Source organism: Ochotona curzoniae, unplaced genomic scaffold, assembly GCF_017591425.1.
Source record: "Ochotona curzoniae isolate NIBS_2020 unplaced genomic scaffold, NIBS_Ocur_1.0 contig_3432, whole genome shotgun sequence".
NCBI classification, from domain to species: Eukaryota; Metazoa; Chordata; class Mammalia; order Lagomorpha; family Ochotonidae; genus Ochotona; species Ochotona curzoniae.
In genome coordinates, this window is record NW_024465859.1 from 21,320,665 (window position 1) to 21,345,962 (window position 25,298).

Genomic DNA, 25,298 nt, shown 5'->3' on the forward strand with positions numbered 1-25,298 from the left:
CCATTTCTAGAAGTGGTTTTGAAGGATGAGAAAATACAAGGAAAAGAGTAACTATTTTTAGTAAAAACAAATAAAAGAATAAAACTAATATGTAAAAGTAAAGCACCAGTTTATATGAGTAAATGCTTTCATTAAAATTTGACTACTGGAAAATTACTACCCCACTTAATGTTTTAAAAAGTCCTTCTCAAATAACATGAATTTCATTAGTCATTTAAATCATTACAATCTGGCACACTGGCTTGGTTTTAAATGGGAAGCTGAGTGACTTTGTTCCTGTGCTTCACCCTTACAATCCATTTCTGTATCTGTCTGTCATAACTAGCACACACAGACCTCTAAATAATTGTGGAACGGCTGAGGCTCAGGAAGAAACTAATTTGAAAGCTGTACTTACTACAACTTGTGAAATTTTAAACCTTGCAACAGTCATTTACCCTATCTCTGAACAGTTCTACACTATGATCTGTGTGAGAAGAACCCTCAGGAGATACTTCCTGTTTCGAAGGTACAATTGTGGGGTGGTGGTGGAGTACCTAACTACAGGCCTTTTTATTTGGAGGGGAAAAACACTTTATAGACAAACTTAATAATAACCGAGTAAGGTAAATGATTTAGATCATGGATTTCAGGGAGAGAGGATGATAAAGGGCCCAGTCCTCCAAAAAATAGTGTGTGCACGTATACACACACACACACACACACACACACATGGTCTGTACCCTGTACATTCCAGGGAATTTATAGATACCGCCCTCCACCATGCACACACAAAAATACTTTCCCTATAGTTTACACTTACTCAAATTCCTTCTTCCCAAATGCCAAATGACACAAAGTATCACCTAATTTCCTTTTAAGCATTTATTTATTTCACAGGCACAGTAGCAAAGAGAGAGGTTGGGATTGAATCTTCCATTTGCTCATCATTTCTCAAATAGCCATAAGGTCAGGGCTGGGCCAAGCTGAACCAGGAGCCAGGAACCCATCTGGGTCTCCTATGTGCACAGCAGGCTCCCAGGCCCTTGGGCCATCCTCTATTGCCTCCTCAGATGTATTAGCAAAGAGCTAGATTTGAAGTGGAGCAGCTGGGACCTGAATTTGTGTTCTGATATGGGATGCCCATGTCACAAAATGGTAGCTTAACCGGCCTTGTTATGCCAGTTTCCACCTAATGTTTTTATTTTTTATTTCATTTGATTTCTAAAAACCAACAGAGAAATTTGTTTGATTTTTTTGGGGGAAGATTTATTATTATTTTTATTGGAAAGGCAGATTTACAGAGAGAAGGTGAGTTAGAAAGATCTTCCATTTCCCTGGTTTACTCCCAAAGAGGTTGCAATGGCTGGAGTTGAGCTCATTTGAAGCCAGGAGCCAGGAGCTTCTTCCAGGTCTTTCATTGGGTGCAGGTTCCCCAGGCTTTGGGCCATTCTCTACTGTTCTTCCAGACCACATGCAGGGAGCTGGATGGGAAGAGGAGCAGCTGGAACACGAACTGGCACCCACATGAGATCTTGGTGAATGCGAGGTGAGAATTAAGCCACTGAGCCAGGTCCCCCCCACCCCCACCTAACGTTTTTATTTCTTTGTTTAAGATTTATTTATTTTTATTGGAAAGTTAGATTTACAGAGAGAAGGAGATATAGAGAAAAAGATCTTCTGTTTGCTGGTTCACTCCCCAAGAAACTGCAATGGCTGGAGCCAAGCTGATCTGAAGCCAGAAGCCAGGAGTTTCTTCCATGCCTCCACATGGGTGCAGGGTCCCAAAGTCCTGGGCCGTCCTCCACTGTCTTCCCAGGCCACAAGCAGGGAGCTAGATGGGAAGTGGAGCAGCCAGCACATGAACTGGCGCTCATATGGGATCCCAATGGATGCAAAGCAAGGACTTCAGCTACTAGGCTTCTGCACTGTTGTCCTCCCACTAACATTTTTTTTTAAAGATTTATTTTATTTTTATTGGAAAGGCAGATATACAGAGAGGAGAGACAGAGAGGAAGATCTTCCGTCCAATGATTCACTCCCCAAGTGAGCGCAACAGCCGATGCTATGCTGGTCCAAAGCCAGGAGCCTCTTCCGGGTCTCCCACGTGGGTGCAGGGTCCCAAAGCTTTGGGCTGTCCTCGACTGCTTTCCCGGGCCACAGGCAGGGAGCTGGATGGGAAGCGGGGCTGCTGGGATTAGAACCAGCGCCCATATGGGATCCTGGGCGTGCAAGGCGAGAACCCACCACTGCGCCACTGCGCCGGGCCCAACATTTTTAACATTAAGTAGATTGGTGGTACCTTTTTACTTAAATTGTAAGATGAAATTAATTAAATGGATAAATCGGTTATATAAATTTTACTGAAGATTAAGTCAGATAATTTTATCTCTTTTGGACTTAGAACGTCAGGCAAGTTTGTTTCTATGATGTTTCCTCTTCTCTATATATCATAAATCCATTTCAAATTACTCTGAGAATGAAAAACCAGATAAACGTTTCCTCAGCAAGACCTTATTAAAAACTCAAGATATTTCTTGGTTTGAAAAGTGAATCTATATATTAAAAGTTCCAGTTATATAAAACTGGTCTTGGAAACTTCATACTTACACTGAAAAAAAAATGGGCTAAAGTTTACAAAATTCTAAAACATGGGATGCTGGTTTTCTTTTCATTCTTCAGCCTCTTTCAGTGTTACTCTCTCCTAAAATGACAATCATAACTTACCTCCTTCCACACCCCACTAAAAGAAAAAAATAAACCTTTCATAAGAATAAAGTTCTAAAATATGGCGTTAACGCTATGGCACAGCATGTAAATCTGCCACCCACAGTGCCAGCATCTCATATGAGCGCTGGTTCAAGTCCTGGCTGCTCTACGTTTGATTCAGATCCCTGCTGATACGCCTGGGAGAGCAGTGGAAGATGGCCCTAGTGTCTGGGCTCCTGTACCCATGTAGGAACCCAGAAAAAGCACCTGCTCCAGTCCAGTCCAGTTCTAGTCGGATTGCCATTTGGGGAGTGAACCAGTGGATGCAAACACTCCCTTTCTAACTCAGTCTTTCAAATAAATTAATTAATTAAAAAATTAATAGTTTAAAAACATCAAGTATTTGTAGAACTAATAGCACTAAATAATAAATTCGCCAGTTTTTTTTTAATTGATGAACTTTGGTTTTTAAGATACTCTGAAGGTGCTGCACTGCCTGCCACTGTATGTTGGCACTGGCGGGAAGGCCACGGTGCAGGAAGGCTCCCCCGTTCTTACCAGGAAGATGACTAATACTTACACGAGATGAAAAGCAAGAATGATCTGTTCTGTAGAAGAAGCAAGGATGGAAGCCTGAGCATGGCTCGGCACCGATGAAGACCTACCTAATTCAGGAGGTTCTGGCAAGGCTGGTGAACAGCCCCCAGGCATGCGCCTGTCAGAGCTTCATTAGACCATAGACATTTGGCCTTTATCAATTGCTTCCTATGCCAGGATTTCCTTTTGGAGTGTTGCAACCTAATATCCTTCACCCAGGCAATCACAGCCCGTTTTGGAAAGGTTCCCTCTTTCAGGAATCTCAGTGTTATATTCACTTAGAAATATATCTTTATGAAAATATGTATCATTCCCAGGACAAAATGCTTTGATATATTAAGTTTCAGCTGTAAATGATATTTTTAGAAAAGTGGTAATTTCAGAGTTTCTGCCACAAGATTACAGTTGTGTTTCTTTAATGGATCTACAATGCAGAGAATTTTAAAAAATATACCATGAATACAATTCTTCCTCCCTTTTTCCTTTCCCCACTATATTTAAAAATTACTGAGCATGTTTCCCTTAAATTTTTTAAGTGATCAAATTATGCATATTGATAAACTGCCTCATCTCATACTCACTTCCATTGAAACCAAGTAACAGTGCAAAGCAAGAAATCTTAACAGTCAATTCCTAAAGAAAAGATCTAACACCATGGATGGACAGAACAGATCTGAGACCTTTTAGACACAGAACAAATTTGGAAAAAAATAAATACATAAAAATACTTGACTAAATAAACATTTAGTTATGCATTTGAAAGGCAGGGTTAGAGAGTGACAGAAAGTTGAACATACAGAGAGAGAGAATGAGAATGAATTAGAGCTAGAACTAGATCGTCCAGCTGCTGGGTTACTCTCTAAACCCCTGCAGCAGCTGGACAGGGCAAGGGTCAGGAATCCCATCCAGGGCTCCCACAGGGTGACAGTGACCCAAGTACCACTACCTGCTGCCTCCCAGGCACATTAGCAGGAAACTCATCAGAAGCATATGCAGGAGTCAACCCTGGGTGTCCCAGGTGGGCGCTCGTCCTGTGGCACCAACACCCACCACTACTTTCAATTAGAAACAAGAAACACTGAAGAATAGGGACTGAGAGAGAAAGAGGGAAAAAAAAATCCTTGTTTTAAGATAACGTAAAGTAACTTTAAATTACTTTTTTTTTTTTAATTTGAGAGACAGAGAGCCCTGACTCCCTGGTTCATGCCCTAACAGCTGGGGCTAGGCTGAGGCCACAGCCAGTAGTCAGGATCACAACACAGCTCTCCCACAGGCATGACAGGAATCCAACTGCTTTAGCCCTCGCTGCTGCTCCGCAGGATGTACACAGACCTTTCTCGGTGAGTGTGTGCGGTTTCCTGCAGGACTGCACAGCTTCCCAGGAAGCTGTCTCCTCAGGACCAGAGGACCACTACCCGGAGATTGGCGATCCCCTCTCCTGTAACATTCACTAAACACCTAGCACTACATACACTGGGAATCAGTCACCGTCATTCTTTCACCTGACCCCAAGAAGAAACGCAGAGAAGCAGAGGAACTCAACTCGGGCGCTACGCAACAGTGACTGACTGTTCCCCTTTAATACAGCCTTGATCGCAACAAATGTGAAAACTGTTTATGTACTTACATCTTGCCACATGCCTACATATGCTCAGGAGAACTAATGAGTGTGGAAAGTATGACTAGGACTGTTCAGAGATCACAAAAAAATCAGAAACAGTAATGCCTTGTACACACTAAAACTCAAGCAACTGCTTTTCATTGAGGGGGGGCGCTGAATGTTCCAAGATTATATGTAAAATTCTTACTTGAAATATTGATTAACCAGCACCAAATTTCAAGCCTTGGTGTTCTGATTTAGAGAACAAGCACTTGGGTTCCACTGGCCAAAGTCCCTAATTATTCTATTTGCTGTTACATACTGGTAAGTCAAACAACTAGCAATGTTTTTCCTAGGACATTCGAACTGCTCTCCACTGCGTCAGGCACGTGTAGGGTGGCACCAGCACCAACCACTCACTCCCCAGGAACAATGAGTAGCATAGTATTTATAGAGCAACTGCTGGCCAGGGCTCCCTCCACGCTGGCGTACTTTGTTCTGGCTTCAGGAATCTCATCACCAACGAAAAACACATTTAATGATACGGGGAGCTGCTTTTTTTCCTGGCATGTATCACCATTTCCTTAAAAAAAAAAAAAAAAGCCAAAAACTCTAAAGAGCAGCAAGGAAACACAACACGTAATTAAAATAGCCTAAAGTCTGGAGAAGCATACTTTTCCAACTCTAAAAATCAACTGACACAGAAAATGGTCCTTGCATGTAACAGATCATCCAGAATTGTAGGGGCAGCCTCAGGGCAAAGCAGGCCAAGCTGCCACCTGAGATGCTGGCATCCCCCATGAGTCCTGGATCAAGTCCTTGCTGCTCTATTTCTGCCCCAGCTCCCTGCTAATGTACCTGGGGAAGCAATGGAGGATGACCCAAATGCTTGGCTCCTTGCCACTCCCATGGGGAGTCCTGGATGTAGTTCCAGGTTCCTGGCTCTGGCCTGGCCTGGCTCAGCGCCTGACCCATGTGGCCATTTGGAGAGTGAATTTATAGATACAAGTTTTTCTCTCGCTCTGTAACTCTGCCTTTGAAATAAATTATTAAAAATAGCGCAAATTCAGAAAATAATTTGGATGTTCATTTATCAGTTTTTTTAAATACATGGTCTTAGTCAAAAAGGCTGAGAAGTAATTATCATTTATCAGGGTTTTTGTTTGTTTGTTTAATTTTATTTGAAAGCGTTCAGGAGAGACAAAGATATCCTTCATCAGCTGGCCCACCCTTCAAATGGCCACGGAGGTTGGAGCTGAGCTGACCTGAAGCCAAGAGACAGGTGCTTCTTCCATGTCTGATTCATGGGCACGGCGGGCCAATGAGTTAAGCCATATTCTGCTGCTTTCCCATAGGGAGGGAGTTAGATTGGAAGCAGAGCAGCTAGGACATGAACTGGCACCCATTTGGAATGCCAGCGCCAGAGGCAGAGGCTCAGCCGACAATACCATGGTACCGCCCCAAATGTTCATTTTTACTATACATATGTCTGTCTAGAGGACAAAGATCACCCACAAGTAGGTCACTGTGGCTTTGGTTCCTATAAATGACACCCAAATTACTTGAAAATTCAATGCTGTAAGCTACATGTTTAAAAAGTGCCTACTTCTTATTTTCATTTGTTTTCCAATGTTTCCAGAAGCCCAAATAAGAATTAAAATAATAAGGCAATAAACTACATGAAAACAGAAAGTCCATCACCTTTCAAGTGGACACACATAGGGCGAAGGCTAAGTCAAAGTCGGATTAATAAGCACCTCACACGCTACTGTAGCTTACAGTTTTTTCATTTGAAAACACCTGCCCTCAAGCCTTCCCATCTCCCTAAACTCTCTACAGCCCCTGCAAATCACTCCCCAGAAAGAGTGGAGGAGCTCGGGGTCCGGGCCACTCTCGCCCTGGGGAAGTCCTGGGGAAGTCGCTGAGGTCAGTCCCACAGCTCAGGCTGTTGCTGGCCTGCAAGCCCGCACTAACTTATCACTCAGAGAGTGAACGCCATCTAGTGGAGCCAGGGAGCTTTCAGCTGCATTTAGTTCACAGCACTCCTGTGGCGGATTCAACTGATCAAAACACCTTAAAAATACATACTTCTATTAGTGAATCCTATTGTAAAAATGTGATAGACCTTCCTACAACAAAACTGGCACAAAAATGTTTTAAGACTGGCAATCCTCACTTAGAAGGGAATATTTCTGTCCTTTAAAGGCACAAAACAGAAATTAGTACATACTTATAAAATGTATTTTCAAAGATCTCAAAAGAAAATCAAAGTCAAAATGATCGTCAAAAAAAATTTAAGGGGGCCAGTACCGTAGCATAGCAGGTAAAATCCTCACCTGTGACAACACAACCCCATATGGGCACTGGTTTGAGACCCAGCTGTTCCTACTTATGTAAATGGAAAGCAGCAGAGGATGGCCCATACACAGCCACGTGGGAGACCTGGAAGCAGCAGCTCTGAGCTCCTGGCCTACCTCTGGCCACAGGGGCTATTTGGGGACTGAGCCAGCAGAAGAAAGATTCTCTGCTGCCCTCTGTGCAAATAAATATTGTCAAATACACAAACATATACTTTTCAAAAATGTAAAAAACACAAGCTACTTATTAGATGCATAACGCAATGCCTAAAGCTTCACAAAAATTTTTCTCTTTAAAACCATTCAACAAAATAATTTTATACATGATTTCCTGTTATAAAAATAGTTAAAATACACAGAAAAAAAAGTGATCTCTGAGGGCAGGTGCTCCAGCAGAGGGAGTTACATGGATTTCTTCTGGAACGCAGGTTTGAGTCCAAGCTCCCCTGCTTCTGATCCAGCTTCCTGCTAATGTGCCTCGGCAGATGGGAGGATGACCCACGAATCTGGACTAGTGCCAGTCAAGTGGGAGACCCAGATGGAGTTCCTGGCTCTCGGCTCCGTTCTGGCTGCAGTGGGCATCTGGGGACGAGGACTGGTGCACTGCAGTTTCGCTATGTGTGCGTCTGTTTCAAGTAAGTCTCTTTCTTAATAAACCCTTTTCTTCCTTGTGACCACAATACAAAAATGTCCCACCTGCCCACTCCCAGGCTCACCCAAGGTTAAGGTCCACAGGAAGAAGGCCCTCCCCTCAAAGAAGCCACAGCTCAGAAGCCAGGATTCTGAGGCACTCACAGAAGATAGGATAATCTTCCAAATACTTTTATTACTTTTATCTTGAAAATAAACTACTAACATAATATTAAATCCAACATAATTTTGATGTGGCTACATTTCATTAAACCAAAATCCAGAGGAAAGAAGTGAGACATGCATTGTTCACCCAGCTTAACAATGGACATATTCTTTCTTTAATTTCCATGAGTACAGTTTATTTTTATCATTGTCAAGTCTCAGGATAATGGGCTTCTCCATCTGACTCCTCGGTGGAATGTCAGACTCATTAATGAGGGACACGAGCTATCACAATCATCAGTGCTATTATGTTATTTACATTCTTAACAGCATCTCAGCTTCAACTTTCTCTTCTTGTACTTTGTGGGATTACCATGTTCCAGCTCAGAACAGAAAGGAAATGCAAGTAACCTGTGTGCAGTGTTTTCTACTCATCGACTGGGAAGCAGAAGACACCACAGAGCGAAGTTTAGAGAAGCAACCTGCAAACGACTCCATTTCCCGTCTGGGAATGGCAGCTTCAGGGTTTCAGCATCTTCCTCCACAAGGTGTACTGCTCACATGCACTCCCCCCATACGTTCCACCATGCAAAATACTGCATTGGTTGTACACGACGCCCAAGGGCCCAACAGAAATATGCAACACTGATGGGACCCTCGATGGTATCTTTCTTTGCACTGTGCTTGTCTCCTTATGAAATAAAATACAGAGTTCCACATTGTGACGCATGCCCAGGCCAGGCCGACCACGGCCGACCTTATTCGGCCTGGCTTCTGAAAAGGTTCAGTGTTTCAACAGTCCTCTGCTGCTTCCCTGAAGGAGTCGGGAAAAGGGGAACGCACGTTTCCTCCTGACCCAGATTGGCTTTGCTGGGAAAGTGCCGAGGGCCCGAAAGCTACTCCAAGAGTCCAGGAGATGGAAAAAGCCTTGCCTGACTGGCTGGGCTCACAGACCAATTTCCCTCGCAGAGACGACAAATGGTAGGACAGCAGGGGAGGGACTAGGGAAAACCCGTCACACCTCTCTGAATCCCACTATACTTATTTATGTATAAAATGAAAATGGAAATGGAATGTTGTATTTCTAAATCCAAATAACATACTTTGGCTGGGGAGAATTCATCTGCATCAGATCCCATAATCAGGTTGGTATCCTCCTTGCTCTGTGAACGCAACTAACAGGCCCCTATCTTTCAGCTCGTGTTGATGACAGCACCCTGGTCCTTGAGTACTTTCTTTCTCTCCCCCAACTTGGCTTGCCAAGAATGATGTACGAAACCTTGTTATACCAAATGCCTGGACCATACGATATAACAAATAGCTGCAGCCACCACTTATTTTAGTACTTACTACAGGGCAGGCATAATTCTAATAATATTGATTATTGGGAAATGTAGACTTCCAAATCACCTAGTGAGACCCAGCAAGCAGCTTTAGATGGAGGCTCTGAGGCTCAGAAAGTGGCAGAAGGCCGACAGAGCCACGGCAGGGTTCTAACCCGGGCAGCCTGTCGCACAGACCACGATCCTCTTACGTGTGTTGCTGCCAAGGCCCTGCCATCACCTGCTTCACAATGTAGGATGCTGAGGAGAGAGCTCATTGCACCCAGAGTAACTCTCCCAGTCACCTTACATTTTCCCATCGCAGGTATTGCATGCTCAGTGTCTCCTTCAAAGTGGTCAGGCCACTTTTACAGTGTTTTTATTAAATAAATGTCCTAATTTATTCAACCTTCAACAAAAGATTCCTGGTTCCATCCCAGAACTTTCAAATTCTGGGAAGTCTCAGGAACTTTTATTTAGTCACTTAATATCATATTAAAAGAGGACCTGGCGCGGTGGCCTAGCGGCTATAGTCCTCACTTTGCATGCATCAGCATCCCATATGGGTGCGAGTTCTAATCCCGGCAGCTCTGCTTTCCACCCAGCTCCCTGCATGTGGCCTGGGAGGGCAGTCAAGTATGGCCCAAAGCCTTGGGATCCTGCACCCATGTGGGAAACCTGAGGGAGGCTTGAAGCTCCAGGCTCCTGGCTTAAGACTGGCGCAGTTCCAGCCATTGTGGCTGCTTAGGGAGTGAGTCAATGGGTGGAAGAACTTCCTCTCTGTCTCTCCTCCTCTCTGTATGTCTGACTTCCCAACAGAAACAAAAGCTAAATCTTTTTAAAAATCATATTAAAAGAAAGACAAGGAGGCTGGCATTTTAGTGTAGTGGGTTAGACCAATCTTTTTTTTTTTTCCTTCCTGTATCTGGCGTAAGAGGGAAGAGCAAATAAATAAAACAAATCTTAAAAAAGTGAAGCCCGTTTAACTTGAACGTCAACAGAGGAAATAATCATCATCTGGCGGGGGAGGGGCGTTGGGTGCAGTGGTTCATTTGCCACTTGACACGCCAGCGTGCCAGAGCCTGAGTCCTTAGTCTCCTTCCGAGGCAGGCTCCTGCTGACGCACACCTGGGAGGTGGCAGGTGCCGTGCCAGGGAGGTCCCAGTCTGGGTTCTGACTCTCTAGTCTGGCTCACTCCAGCTGCAGAGGGCATTTGGAGAGTAAATCAATGGATGGAAGATTGTTCATTTGCTCACTCTTCCACCTTTCCGATTATAGAATTTTTATAAACTTTTAAGGACAAAAACTAAGTTTTCTCCTGATGCATACCTTGAAGCAGCCTCTCAAGCACTTCTAAGGAAAATTAGCGGTGATGATTTAATAAATGTCAGCATTCTGTAAACACAACTGCCATTATAGTGAACACAGAGCCTTTTCCTTCAAATAAATACATGTATATTTAAAGCTTTTTCTTTTTAATAAATAATGCTGCCTGCACCCCTCTGTAATCCCATAAAGATATCAAGTTATAACACATAGCTCAAAGAAATTTAGTGATCTGTCCAAAATTATACATGTAAGTGGCCAAGTCAGAACCCAAATCTTTGTCTTTCAATTCCAATACCTGTGCTCCTTTCTGCTTTATAACACTGCAGGTAATCATGGTCTGAATAACTCAAAGGAAATCATATTTGGCTCCAGAGTACATTTGGTGGGGTCTCATGGTGATTCATAACACCACAAATCAACACACCCACAAAACACAAACAACTACAGCTGTCCTGAGCCAATGAACAAAAGCCCTGGCCACAGAAGTTAGAGAACAACAACGTCAGGTACTATTTGCAACCCTGTCTCTTTCCACTTTGCTTTGGAAGCCCTGCCCCCCTCTTCTCAACCTTCCCAGCCCTGCCAGTGCACTGGGGCCACAGAAGAAATCAGACAGGCACAGGACACGCCTCCCTGGCCACCGGCTTTCTCACTCTGCCTCCTGTGTATACAACACACCTGCTCTGTCTCTCCATAAAGTGGTCAGAAGAATGTCCCAAAGAAACCAGACGCTGTTAAGTTCACACTTCCCTTCCCCCTCTGTCCTCAAATGGTGCTTTATCTTCCCGCTAGACTGTGAGCTTCTTGAGGGTAGGAATTAACAGCTCCATTAGAAGCTTCACTTGCCGGGGCCCGGCGTGATGGTGCAGTGGTTAAGGTCCTCACCTTGCATGCCTGGAATCCCACATGGGCCCCGGTTCTAATCCCGGCAGCCCCGCTCCCCATCCTGCTTCCTGCCTGTGGCCTGGACCCCGCACCCGTGCGGGAGGCCATAGCATTGGCCGTTGCACTCACTTGGGGAGTGAATCATCAGACGGAAGATCTTCCTCTCTGTATATCCATCTGTATATCCACCTTTCCAATAAAAATAAATCTTAAAAAAAAAGAAACTTCACTTGCCAGCCCTGCTGGTGGTAATAAGGTGGATCTTAAGTGTTTGAGGACTGCTTGTTGAAATAAGATCAGCAATTCCAAAGCTACCTCCCTGCTCTACAAGTCAAGCATCTCAAGTTTCTTCCCACGTGGTACTAGTATTGTTTTTCACTTTCATGAGAAAGAGTTCTGGCTGAGGTCTTCTCTGACTCCTATACAAGGGATGCTACTGCAGTAATGCATTTAATTAACAAAATTCCCCTAGAGCAAAATATGTGGATGCCCGGGAGCTTGGCACAGGGGAATTTAGAACAGTTTTTTTTTTTTTTTAAGATTTATTTTATTTTTACTGGAAAGTCAGATATACAGAGATGAGGAGAGACAGAGAGGAAGATCTTCCATCTGGTGGTTCACCCCCCAAGCAGCCACAATGACTAGAGCTGAGCCAATCTGAAGCCTATAGCCAGGGTGCAGGGTCCCAAGGTTTTGGGCCGTCCTCGACTGCTTCCCCAGGCCACAAGCAGGGAGTGGGAAAGTGGCGCCCATAGGGGATGCTGGCTGGTGCAAGGTGAGGACTCTAGCTGCTAGGCTATTGTGCTGGGCCCAGAAGTTTTTTTTTTTTTTTAAAGATTTACTTATGTTTACCCGAAAGGCAGATTTACAGAGAGAAAAATCTTCCATCTGCTGGATAACCTCCAAAATGGGCACAATGGACAGAGCAGATCTGATCTGAAGCCACAAGCAGGAGTTACTATGTGTCTCCCACATGGATGCAGGGTCCCAAGGACTTGAGCCATGCTTGACTGCTTTCACAGGCCATGAGCAGGGAGCTGTATAGGAAGTGGAGTAGCTAGGACATGAACTAGCACCCATATAGGATCCTTGTTCTTATAAGTGGAGAATTAGCCTGTTGAGCCACTGTGCTGGTCCCTAGAATAGTTTTTACTTGCTGATTTACTGAACAGAAAAGTAATCATACAACTCTTGTTTTCTTTATTCTAACCCCATATAAGCAGGGCTGATGCACAGCAGGTAAAACTGCAGCCTAAGATTCCAGCATCCCACTTGGGTACCCATGTGAGTCCAGGCTCCTCCACTTTCCATCCAGCTCCTTGCTAATGTGCCTGGGAAAGCAGCAGAGGATGACATAAGTGTTTGAGCCCTTGAATCTACATGGGAGATTTAGAAGAAACTTCAGGCTCCTGGCTTCAACTTGACCTAGCCTCCCCAGTTGTGGTCGTTCGGGGAGTGAAATCAGCAGATGTTAAACTTTTCTCACTGGCATTCTCTCGCTTTAACATCCCCTTTCAAATTAAAGAAAATTTAACTCTGCGTTTCCAAAAAAGCAATCAATCAACCCTTAAACACATTAAAACAAACAAACAGGGCCTGGCGGTGTGGCCTAGCGGCTAAAGTCCTCGCCTTGAACGCGCCAGGATCCCATATGGGTGCCGGTTCTAATCCTGGCAGCTCCACTTCCCATTTAGCTCCCTGCTTGTGGCCTGGGAAAGCAGTCGAGGACGGCTCAAAGCTTTGGGACCCTACACCTGTGTGGGAGACCCAAAAGTAGTTCCTGGATCCTGGCTTCAGATCGGCATAGCATCGGCCGTTGCACTCACTTGGGGAGTGAATCATCGGACAGAAGATCTTCCTCTCTGTCTCTCCTCCTCTCTGTATATCTGACTTTCTAATAAATAATCTTTAAAAAACAAACAAACAAAATACAAAGCCCAAAAGCTTTGCTAATGTAACATTAACCTTAAAACTTTATACATTAAAAGTAGGAAGCCAGTGGGACATTGCAGCTCCCAAACTCTGTCTAGATTTCCAGATGGTGGGTAGCTGCTGGTCATTGCTGTACTGGTTCCTGTCCATCCTGGGGCCCATGCAGCGGGCTCTCCCTCACTCAGCTCTTCTCTCCTTGGACCCTGGCAAGGTCTGCATCTAAGCCACTCACTCCTGCTGCACAGTATCCTTTCACCAGGTCCCAGGCTCCATCTGCAAGTCAGTGCACAGCATCTTCATCGTCCCCCGGACTCCTCTGGGTGAGGATCTAGCCATTTCCATCAGGAGTACGTCAGTCTTTGCCCTTCTCTGTATCTCACTGCAACTGCTCCATCAACTAAGTTCCTGAAACTCTGCTCACCTGCCACTGTCCCTTGACCCTCTCACCCCAGGCCATGAAAGTGCCTTCTTCGACCTTTCCACAGTCACAGGCTTTCCAAGTTTCTGTCCGTGATTTTTCCCTGCCCATACCCATTCCCTGGATACCCATGTTCCATCCTAATGCCATGATTATCTCCTTCAAGGAACAGTGGAGGAGGCTCTAATGCGGATGGAACTCTGGCCCTCACGACTGGCTGCGGGGCCTCCTGCAGGCTAATTAACTTTGGTCTCAGTTCACTGTCTGAAATCAATCTATCTGCATCCACATCACAGGGCTGCTTGTGAAGATCTGATGCGGCAACAAACAACGCTCCTAGTACCCAGCATAGAGCCCAGGACATGCAGAGGCCAACAAACACGTGTTCACAAACCTCTTAAGACTGGCAACCCCACAGCCACACTTCTCCTGGGCTGATAAACACTTCTCATTGCCACTCCTACCTCCTCCGGTCTGACCTGCTCTTGGCTTCCCCTCTTGTAGCTCCCCATCTTGACTGCACTCTCACCACTTAAGATGTACCTTGGTACATCCACTTCTTCTTCCCCCTCATTCTTTACCTCTAATGAGTCTAGACACATTCTGATACTCCTGTCCCATTACCCCAATTTAGACATCAAGGTAGGACGAACTGTAACATCTTCATCAGGGGCAAAGCCTACACTCCCAGGTCAAGTTTTTGAGGCCCTCAGCATCTGTCCTTTACTTCCCAGGATATCCATTCCTTCAACCACTCTGCTATTTTCAGAACTCAAAAAACATTTTTTAAAAATTTATCTATTCGGGGCCCGGCGCGGTGGCGCAAGTGGTTAAGTCCTCGCCTTGCACGCCCGGGATCCCATAAGGGCGCCGGTTCTAATCCCGGCAGCCCCGCTTCCCTTCCAGCTCCCTGCTTGTGGCCTGGGAAAGCAGTCGAGGACAGCCCAAAGCTTTGGGAACCTGCACCCGCGTGGGAGACCCGGAAGAGGCTCCTGGCTTCGGATCGGCATAGTATCGGCCCGTTGCGCTCACTTGGGGAGTGAATCATCGGATGGAAGATCTTCCTCTCTGTCTCTCCTCTCTGTATATCCGCCTTTCCAATGAAAAAATAATAAAAATAAATCTTTAAAAAAAAAAAAAAAAAAAAAAGTAAAAAAAAAAAAATTTATCTATTCGAAAGGTATACGACACAAAGAGAAAAAAGTATCTTCCACCCACTGGTTCACTTCTCAAACTCCTGTGACAGCTAATATTGGGCCAAGCAGAAGCCAAGACCCAGCAATTTTACCTGGGTCCCCATGCAGGTGATAGTTCTCAAGGATCTGAATCTTCATCTACTCTCCCAGGAGGATTTGCAAGAAGTGGGATTAGAATCATGGAATAGTGGGAACTCACACCAGGCACTCCAACACAGGATGTGGGTGTCCTAGGCCACGGTTGAACATACTGCTCCACAACACCTGCCATTCCAGTGTTTTTTCCTGTCACTGAATCTTCGATTAAATGATTCCTTCCCTCCCAACCCAACACCTTCTCCTGTCTAAACCTACCCCATTCTTGACAGAAATTGTTCTGTGATTCCCTACTCAGGATTGGCATTTTTCCCTTCTCAGAGATGACTACAACAGCAGATACCATAATCTATTTTATGCTGACATCCTGTGGTTTATGCATTTGTCTTCTCTCTAAGGCTGCCAGCACCCAGAGAACAAGGGCATTGGGGTCTTACTCAGTTCTGCAGCCCACAGCCTGGAACTTGGTAATGTTTGTCCAACTGGACAGAAATCAGTACATGAGTCCATCTTCTAGCATGAAAAATCACAGACTCTATCTCAGCCAGTGGTCAAAGCTACCATCACCGAGAACTGATGTGATGTGTCCTAATACAATGAGGGCGTATTGTGGTATTTTATTAAAGGTGCTTCTCCTGGATTTAACCACCAGGGAACAAGAAATAAAAACTCCAAGGAATTAAGCACTTGTACCAGCCGGGAACATCAACAAATACACTTCTCAAAAACAATGTCTGGGAATGGCCTCCCATTGCAGTGAGTAGATACAGAATAATAAGCAAGGCCTTCTAAAGAACGTAATGGTGATCTAATAAGGAAATGTATTTCTTTGGTGCTATCCAAAAGTGTAACCCAGAGTTGAGATGATTCGTAAACTGCTACTTGAGATAAGTAGAAAAGCTGGGAACAAATATTTTATTAACTTTTATAGAAGTTGGGAAATAGAACTTTACATTTGATGGATCTGATAATAAAAAAATAAGCATGGGGCCCGGCGCGGTGGCGCAAGTGGTTAAAGGTCCTCGCCTTGCACGCCCAGGATCCCAAATGGGCGCCGGTTCTAATCCTGGCAGCCCCGCTTCCCTTTCCAGCTCCCTGCCTGTGGCCTGGGAAAGCAGTCGAGGACTGCCCAAAGCTTTGGGACCCTGCACCCGCGTGGGAGACCCGGAAGAAGCTCCTGGCTTCGGATCAGCATAGTATCAGCCCGTTGCACTCACTTGGGGAGTGAATCATCGGATGGAAGATCTTGCTCTCTGTCTCTCCTCTCTGTATATCCGCCTTTCCAATGAAAAAATAATAAAAATAAATCTTTTTTTAAAAAAATAAGCATGTACTTTGTACATATGTGTGTATTTTTTCTGTTTTTTTTTCTAGTAATTCATTCTATTTTACAAAAGTGCTTATCAGTAATAGATGGGAAACTTTAGTTTTTGCTTACTTTCAAAAATGTATTGGAGATGCTGAACAGGAGGTGAAAGGCATTCCCAAGCACTAACTCACTACTTAAGTTCACTTCCAGTGAGACCCAAACTGACCCAGGGCTGCAGCCAGGAGCCAGGAATGCACTTATTTCTGTGACCCCACTGTCTCCTAGGGTCAGCAGCAGACATCCAGGGTCAGAAGTCAGGGCATCTGCTGCCATGTGGGAATTGGGCATCATACCCACTAGGCTGAACCTCTGTGTCCTGGGTTAGAAGCTTTAAGAACAAACGAGTCACCACAGTTTGAAAGGACTCTCTTAGAAAATGGTACTCTATCAATTCATAATTTCCTGAGTAGGCCCCTTGTGCTGTGATTATGCTCAAGATAAATTGCCATAAGCACCATGCCTATAAAAATCAGCAAATAAAATTAATATACATGGGCAGCAGAAAAATTTAATGGGATTGGCAAATCTGCAAAATGTACACTTGCTAATTTTTTTAAAGATTTATTTTTTTTATTGGAAAGAAGAGAAGGAGAGACAGAGGGAAAGGTCCTCCAGCCACTGATTCATTCCCCAAGTGGCCGCAGTGGCTGGAGCTGAGCTGATCCAAAGTCAGGAACCTGTGGCTTCCTCTAGGTCTCCCACGCGGGTGCAGGGTCCCAAAGCTTTGGGCCATCCTCAACTGCTATCCCAGGCCACAGGCAGGGAGCTGGATGGGAAGCAGGGTTGCCAGAACTAGAACTGGCCCCATATGGGATCCCAGGAGTGCCAGGCAAGGACTGTAACCACTATGCTATCACACGGGGCCCAAAAATTGAGATTTTAAATACCCAGAATGGCAAAAGGAGGAGGTGGCATTCATAGCCCAGAAAGGTAACAAGGCTGCAGACTGCTCTTTGTCATTTAGACTAGAACGCATGCCCTTCCTGCTCCTGTGTGAGCTGATGATACTCTCAGTGGTGGTACTCCAGGAAGCGATTTGAAAAGCTGAAACTCCTGACAAGGAAAAGCTTCATATTTATAAGCAACTCTTCAGGATTTGCCCTTAAACAAAACAAAACAAACAAAACAAAGCAAAACAAACTGAGAAAGAGATCATTATCCTTACTCATAACATTGTTTTTCTGATGCCTCCGAAATTAACAAAGATCACACAAATTGAAATGCAAATGATTTTGTCCCTGAAAATGTTCATTATAAATATGTAGATGGATAGGAAAAACTAATCTTTACTTTATAAAAATAAACCAGGGTTCAACAGAAAAGACTATCAAATAGCAAAAGTACAATTTAATTAGCTGCCCAAATTGCATGTTATTGTACTTTGCCTTTTCAACTTTGTATTCTCAACTGGTGCACAAAAAGGAAATTACTATTTCAGTTAAATTCATTACTCTTAACTAGCTATAGGGGTTGAAAAAAGCTGTACTTAAAAGCTTCCTTTTCAAAGTATTAATAAGCCCCTCCCCAGAACGCCCTAATGACCTGCGGGGTGGGTGTCTCCGGGCTGGGCTCAGTGCAGTCCAGTAAAATGGAGAGCGTCGCCATTTAACCTCCAGTGCATCTGACCAGTTGGGAAAAATCGAGGGGAAGAATAAAAGAATTTTCCTACAATGGGACTTTATTTGAGGACTTTATTTCTTATCAATTTACAGGAAAAAGCTATCCTTAAATAGTTGTCTACACGTAATTTAATTTATATGTCCATTCAAATGCCTTTTAAGTCCCACTAATCCATTTGATTCAATTTCTCACAGAAGGAATTCCATATCATTGCAAGTATATTTCACACGACTTGGCGAATAAAAAAAAAAGTGAATACAATCATGATATGGACATCAATTTTTTTTTTTAAGTGAAGAAAACTGAGGCAGCAATTAAAAAAAAAAGCAATGATGCTGTAGCGGGAATGAGTGCAGGTAGCAGCAGATGGTGATAACTCGCTTAATGGCCCCGCTTACTGCATACCACGGCACGCTCCCACAGATGCACATCCCAAAGTAATGCCGCCCAGTGCAAGACATTTTATGACGAAATCAATGTATCATTGCTGTAAGAGGCAAGAACACACAAGCCATATAAGAAGCTAAAACTATGTCTAAGGATAAACTCATTTGGTCAAAAATGAGGGGAGGAAAAGGGAAGAAAATGAAGGACTAAAATAAGCCTTTCCCAATCTGGAAACCTAATCTCTCTCTCTCTTTATTTAAATTTGGAGACTTTAAAACTCACAGGCTCCATATTTGAACTCGAGGATGTTAATTTTTTAGTTATTGGTTTTCGCTTTATCTTTTCTGGAGGAAACAAAACAAAACAAGCCTGCTTTTTAATGCTTTCCAGGAGAAAGGGAGAAAGAAACGTCAGCTTTTTAACTTGGCAAGAGAGGCATTTTTTGATGAGCTTGAAGTCTGAGTTTCAAATGCATCAAAACTAAGCATCACATTGAATGGATCTTCTGAATTCTTTTCAACTGACATCGAGACTAACCCAGCCGCTAACTTTTATTGATAAGGCATGCATGCCATGCCAAAAAAAAAATATGGGGTACTTTCACAAAGTAGGTGAAACTGAGCCAGGCTCACGCAGCAACTGCACATGGCCAATTCAGGCAAGGTCTGCTCAGAGAGGAGGGTGGCAGACACCGTGCCAAACTTTGGGCATTGGGATTATGATGTATCCTGATATGCTGATGCCATAAAATTGCTCTTTTTCCCTCTGTGACCATTTTTCTTTAAGATTTACTTACCTGAAATGCAGAGTGACACAAAGACAGGAAGAGAGATATCTTCCATTGCTGGTTTATATCCCAAATGACCACAACAGCTGGGACAAGGTCAAGGTGGAAGGCAGGCGCTGAGAACTCCAGTTAGGCCTCCCTTGAAGGGGGCAGGAGGTCAAGCACTTGGGCCATTTCTGCCACTTTCCCGGGTACGTTAGTAAGGAACTGGATTAGAAGCAGAGCAGCCAAGACTGCTACACATCCTTGTGGGCTTCCAACACAGATGCACTCAAAGTATGGTGGAGTCAAAGTATGGAAGAAGGTGGGTAAGAAAAAAGTTTCAGCTTTTTTCTTCTCCTATGTCCACAGTAGGAGAAGGGAAGGGCATGTTCTTTGCTGATAAACTATATCAGCACCCAGGGATTATCCTCTGACGAGGTCTCAGAGACCTCGATGTGGGGACGAGTGTTCCAAGGACAACACAAGTGGCTTTGATGCTTTGGACACATTGTTGGCTTCATTGCACCAGGGTTGAGAAATTCCTCCCAAAGTCTACTGGTTGACAAAGTAGTTGACAAAGTCCCACATATCCCAGACACTTGCTGCAAAGCTTGGCCGCCTGAACCGTCCAACTTGTTCTGCTTTCCATCCTCTGATGAGGCAGTTGATTTCCTCTGCTGGCCTAGACGAGCTGGTTGATATGTCTCCATGCAGCCCACTGCACAGGCACCAGCAACTGAGGAGGCCTAGTCCTGACATATGCACTCCAAGGTCGAGCCACATATATTGTGATTTTCCCTGTGGCCAGGATTTCAGCCTAGCAATCGATCTGGCCAGGCCCTCAAGAAACCTTGCCTGCGGTGACTCCACACTTAACTCCTGTGTGTGCCAGCGAGTGCAGGATCAGGTTTGGTCTTGTCACCCATACCAGTCAACACACATAACGATGGGATGCAGCTTTCTGGTCAGTTTCACGCCCAGCCCCATCTTTCACAGGAACTAATGGGTGTTGTGGCCTAACCCAGTCCAGCCCGACACTGGCCTGGTCTTCACATACTTTAGCAGGTACCACGGCCTAGTTAGTGTGACTTCCAAAAACTTTCAACAGGCCTGCTTCCAGCCCAATTTTCTGCATGTGCTGGCATGTCTGTGGTCTAGCCCAGTCCATTCCATATCTTATCTGGCTCTTGTGTACGCCCATGGGTGCTATAGCTTAGCTCAGCCTGACCTGCCCCCAGACCCAGTATGCACGTACGCTAACAAGTGCTGCTGCTTTGACCAGACTGGCCCGGTCCACTCTCAGCCCTGGTTCTTATGCTCACCAACAGGAGCTGCAGCCCAACAGGGAAATGCCTACAGTTCTCCCAGCCATAGATCTTGCACCTGCTAGGGGGTATTGAAGGGTGATGCCTGGACTGGACTGCTCCCAGTTCTGACTCTTGCTTTCACCAGCAGGAGCTGAGGCCTATCAGGGGAGTTCCCCAAGTTCCCCTACCAGGCCCACTCCCACCTCTGGATCTTGAGTTGCTGGTGGATGCTATGGTATAGCATGATATGGCCTGCCCCCAATCCTGGCACTCACCGGTGGGTACTGAAGCCTAGCTTGACTGGCTTGCACCTATTCTGACCCACTGGTGAGTACTATAGCCTAGCTCAGCCTGGCTCGTACTTAGAACTGGCTCTCATGTGAAATAGTGGGTGTTGTGGCCTAGGCTAGCATGTTCTCTTGTGCACCAGGAGATGCTGGAGCCTGGCTCAGACTGCCATCACCAGACTCAGCCCACACGCATGCCAAAAGGTGCTACAGTTTGGTTCACCCATAGTCTTGGTTTTCGTACTCACCAGTGGGAGCTACAACCCATCAGGGACATTTCCAAAGTTCTCCTACTGGGCCTGTTCCCAGTCCTGGAACTTGCATGTGCTTCACCCTGGCCTGGAATGGCCCATCCATATAGTCGCTAGCAGATGTTGCAGTCTAGCCCAGCCAGCCAGGTCCACACCCTGGCTTCAGCTCCCTAGCTCACCATACCGGTATAGTTACCACAAATTTAGCATTAACCACCAGGCCCACAATGCCCACCAGCTACTGCTGCTTTTCTTCCAACAGTATTAACACTTGCCTAGGTACAAGGCAAGCTAGAAAGTTGCCTACAGTCAAAAGACATTTGTACTAATTTCAGCAATTATAGCACATCCCAACATCTACTCTTGTTAAGCTATTTAGACTTAACTAGCTCCTTCATTTCTGTCTTTGTATTTGAGAGTTAAATAGAAATTCTGCTCTAGAAACAGTAACACAGTATTGAAATACAAAGTCGGTCATGCCCCAGGCAGAGAAGAATCCTACTGGAAGCGGGAAAGCCAGCATGTTGACTTTCAGGGTTCCTACGAACGTTAGCCATCGATAGCCTCACATCTCCAATCATGTCCCATTAAGAGCATTTCACTATTCTCCCCAATGTTGATTTCCTTTTTGGCCATCAATCTGAAGCACCTGCTTGACCTAAATGACAGGAACTTAGGCCAACTCTGAAAAAGCAAAAACGCTCATGTAAAAGCACGTTTCTCACCACTCCATTTTATCCCTCCTGCTCAACTGCCACCAGGAATTGGGTAACTCGGCCACGGAGAAACGCTCTGGCTAAGAATGTGACTCCTTCTGCTTGGATTTAGTCCTTACTTTATGGCATTCCCTGATGTCTCCTTTTGTTCCCTGGCATTCTCAGACATGGCATTTGATTCATACATCCTGGATCTGCAGTGTAAGATCCTGTGACATGTTTTGGGATAACACCAGAATTCCCTAAGTGGCTGCTGATGTCCCGTGGCTAACCGATTTCTCATTAGAGCTGCCACAAGGCACACTGAAGCCTGCTCTGACGCTCACTGCTGGGGCCTCACGCAGTGACAGGAGGGAGGCACCTGGGTGTGCAGGCTGCAGGCAGGAGTACCCACCAGGTGTGTATATCACTGCCGGATCATTGAAACCAGGCCCTGGGCACAAATGGCTCCTACTGTCACTGTTTCTACTTTCGTGTGTCTAACAGCATCTGATGGTCTAGAATATAAAGTATTAGCTTCCTCGGTGCGATTAACCTCGACAAGCTATGAAATTTCTCAAACATGAACATAACCCTGAGCTGTCTATATCTTGTGGCTTGGAACTTGCGCCAACCGTACAAACTCCAAATTTTAAAATTACCTGTTTTGAATGCTGATGTGCTAAGACGATAACGGTTATAGCCGAACCGAGCATTTCGCACAGCTATGCATCGCTGACCAATAGGCATACCTTCTGAGAAGCAAAGTGTCAGGCAGTTTTGTCATTAGACAACCTTCCTATGGCACACTTCCACAAACTAAGAGAGCAGTGACATTCCCAGGCCATCCAATCCTAGGGAACCACTACTGGGTATGTGACCTATTGTGAACCAAAACACTATTAAGTGGTGCACCACTGGATATGGAAGGGATCATTACACTGATCATAAGAACAACCTCACCAAATTCTAAACTATCACAAATTATACATATCACCTGCTTAAGTACAAAGGTATTTCAAAAAGTTCCTGGAAAGTGGAATTTAAAGATAAATAAGTAAACTTATTTTTACCAAAATAATGGTAAAAGATTTCTCGAAATCTGTACATATAAAAAGTCTTCAAGAAATTGATGGAAAATGCATATCACGAAAACACCATGCAGGTATTTCAAGAAGTATTTTTTGTTTGTTCCTTTACAAAATCTTAATTATTTAAGAGTCAGAAAAACGCACAGAGAATTCCCACCTGTCATTTCACTCCCTGTGAGCCCACCACAGCCAGGGCTGGGCTGGGATGGGATGGAAGCAGGGAGTCAGGAGCTACAATGGTGGCTGAAACCTAGCTAGCTGAGCCATCACGTGCAGTCTCTCAAGGTCTGCCTCAGTAGGAGACAGAGGCTGGAAAACGCATCTGGGGCTGGAACACAGGCACGCCCGTGCGGGACGCAGCCACCTTAACCATTGAATACCCTCTTCTCAAAAATTTCTTGATTAAAATAAATTCATATAGGTCCGTGCAGTGGCTCAATTGATTAATCTTCTCCCTTCAAGCACATATGGCTATCGGTTTGTGTCTCGGCTGCTCCACTTCCCATCCAGCTCCCTGCCTGTGGCCTGGGAAGACAGCAGAAAATGACCCAAAGCCTTGGGACCTTTCACCCATGTGGGAGACCCAGAAGAGACTCCTAGCTCTTGACTTCAGATCAGCTCAGCTCCAGCCATTGTGGACATCTGGGGAGTGAACCAGCGATGGAAGCTCTTTCTGTCTCTCCTCTCTATAAGTCTGCCTTTCCAATAAAAAAAAAAATAGATATAAATAAAATAAAAAATAAAAAGAATCAAATACTTATTTTAAAATTCCATACAGTGAGTCTAAGAACAGCATTCATGCTGGCCCATGCTTCCCAAAAGGTGTCACAGATGGTGCTACACCATCCACACACAGAGAGCTGGGAGCAGGCACTTAACCTACTGTTCAAGGCAGCCAGGTTCCACACCAGGGTGCCTGAGCTCCAATCCCTGCTCCGGCTCCTGCTGATGCAGACCCTGAGGGCAACGGTGGTGACTCAAGTTCCTGGGCTTCTGTCACCCACATGGAAGACCTAGCTGTGGTACTGGATCCCAGCTCCAGGCACGTCTAGACTCAGTATTTACAGACATCTGGGTTGTAAATCAGCGGATGGCCACAAAAACAAAGACCTAGAGCACCTTGTCTTTTTGGAATGCATGGCTCAAGAATTCCTGAGAAGGTACAACGTAATTGGATTTTAGAAGAGAAGAAATACACCCTAGGAACAGAAAACTTAGGCATCACAAGAGTGAGAAAGGAAAGGAACTCTGGGTGTGTGTCGGGCGGGGGAGTTGATGGCAGTGGTGGTCTCCAGGGAGCAGAGCTCCACCTAGGTCAACAGGATCTTCAAAGAGAAACAAATGTTGTGATGAGGGAAACAAGAGAATGACATAAAGTAACCAAACTTCAATCCTATGTACTTGGGATACTGCCATTTTTCTGTTGCCAAGTAAACCATGAACTATAGTTTACCTAGGCTGAGGTCATCCCTAAATGATGTGGGAACAACCTGGAAAAAAGCAAGGATGATGATGATGATGATGTTGATGATAATGACGACAACGACAAAGAAGATGTGATAATGATGATTATCAGAAGCTAACAGGTTTTTGTATTATTGGCTTGGAGCAGAGGCCAGGGATGTAATGGAGAACAAGCAGGGGAGGGAACCAGCAGACACTATGACTGACAGATAATTACGCAAGCCCTGCTATCCGAACATTTGTGAGTCTCCTACACAGGGCTATTCTGCACAGAACAAGAGGGCTTGAAGCAGAAAGGATTTAGGTATGTCAGAAACTAGGGTGACACTAGGGGAGTGCCGAAAAACCATTTCCAAAAGCAGGTAAGGAAATGAGGAAGGAAAGCTGCTCTCTTTCTAGGAAGCGTTAATCAGCAAACTCACATTGTGACAGGAGCAAAACTGGGAAGATAGAATAAGGTGTGCTCTGGGAACAGAAGTGAGTATGTCTGCCACACAGCAAGCTGATGCAAATAAATGGACCTTTTTTATTCAGAAACCTGAGTTTTTAGTTACTAATATGTGTTAAGAATCACTGAGAAGAGCCCAGTGCGATGGCCTAGTGGGTAAAGTCCTCCTCTTGTATGTGCCAGGATCCCATAGGAGTGTTGGTTCACATTTCAGCTGCCCCACTTCCCCTCCAGGTCCGTGCTTTTCGTCTGGTAAAGTAGTAGAGGACGGCCCAAGGCCTAGGGACCTTGTACCCATATAAGAGACTCAGGAGAAACTCCTGGCTCCTGACTTCAGGTCAGCTCAGCTCCAGCCATTGCAACCACTTGGGAAGTGAACCAGAGGATGGAAGAAA

General features: G+C 44.9%; 1 protein-coding gene and 1 long non-coding RNA gene across 12 annotated transcripts in view; both read right to left on the bottom strand.

Moving 5' to 3' along the window:
- PHF21A (PHD finger protein 21A) overlaps window positions 1-25,298 on the bottom strand; it is a 200,972-nt gene that overhangs the window by 67,115 nt on the left and 108,559 nt on the right. The window lies entirely within an intron of this gene.
- On the bottom strand, window positions 1,085-25,051 carry LOC121156448. The gene is made up of 4 exons (XR_005883867.1): window positions 23,821-25,051; window positions 22,242-22,246; window positions 12,994-13,003; window positions 1,085-1,095 (listed from the first exon to the last, which is right to left on the bottom strand). It is a non-coding gene; the product is annotated as an uncharacterized LOC121156448 (long non-coding RNA).